Raw genomic sequence first — 1,408 nt, forward strand, 5'->3', positions numbered from 1 at the left:
ACACTGCTGAGGGGAGCAGCGGGCGGGCCAGGAGAGGTCTGCCACACCATGTGGTCACCTCCGGGGCAGGCGGGGATCGAACTCATGCAGAAGTGGTTTAAGCTTCTCAGTGCAGTGCTTTAACCCGCTGCGCCACCAGGGAGGGCCCTAAATAAATCTTTTAAAAAAATTTATGTGTAAGATTTCACACTTTATCTTGAGGTAGCTTCTGTCAAAGTACTTTTTGTTGCTGTTGTTCAGTTCTTTAGGTATTGGTGGGTAGAAAATTTAGACCCAGCCTAATTCATCTATCCTTATTCAGAAATTTATTGTGTAAGCTCAATTAGGTTTGAAGTAGTTGCTAATCAAAGATATTTTCATAAAGAGGTCCAAATAGAAGAGAAAGGAAGAGTAAACATTCCACACTGCATATGTTAATTATTCAGTAAATGTCTGCAGAATTAATTTAAAAGTATCCCTGGACATAGAGTAGTTAATTAAAACTGCAAATCATTATTATATCTTATCCTTTCAATTTTTCCATTACAGTAATAAGGGAGCATTCGATATATGTTAGGAAATTATGCTGGGTGCTTTACATAAATTATCTAATTGAAACCTCACAACACCATAGTAAGGCTAGAGGTTGTTCTATAATTATCATCCCCATTTATTTAGAGGAATTTTCAGTGTATGAGACTAAATAATTTGTCATAAAAATACAGATATCAAAAAGCAAAACCTAGACTCATACCAGTTATATGGTGCCAAATACTCTGTGTTTAAGACCTACATTATATAGCATTTTCCCCTTCCCCCTAGAACTTAGTGGAAAATGCATTGAACTTGGAGTCAAAAGATCTAAATCTAAGTAGGCAAGTTATGTGAATTACTTTGTTTCTAATTTGTAAACATACATAGATAATGTCCTCCCCAGTTGTTCTGAGAATAATGCCTTTTTTTAAAAAAAAGATTTATTTATTTATGCATACAGAACTGGAGCACAGGTCAGAGTTGCAGGGGCCATGAGAGGATTCACCAGAGCAAAGTGGAGAGCAGAACAGGCAGATGGACTAAATACACTGCTGAGGGGAGCAGCTGGCTAGACAAGAGAGGTCTGCTGTGCCATGTGGTCACCTCTGAGGCCAGGGATGGAACTCACACTAAAGTGGCTGTGTCTAGCTTGCAATGCTGCATTTTAACCTGCTGTGCCGCCAGGGAGGGCACGAGAGTAATGACTTTTGCTTAAAAAATGGTTGTTTGAAAACATGTCTTACCTCTACTCTTGCTCCAAATCCATTAAAACAATAGTAAAGTAATTTTTAAGAAACATAAACAAATAGGATGATGAGACCAAGGAGCTACAATAAAACATTCTTAGAGCCATGTGAGTGAGAAGTTAACTGACTGAGTACACCCAGAAAAGTGA

Source organism: Condylura cristata, unplaced genomic scaffold (genome assembly GCF_000260355.1).
Source record: "Condylura cristata isolate star-nosed mole 26May11 unplaced genomic scaffold, ConCri1.0 scaffold00023, whole genome shotgun sequence".
Taxonomy (NCBI): Eukaryota; Metazoa; Chordata; class Mammalia; order Eulipotyphla; family Talpidae; genus Condylura; species Condylura cristata.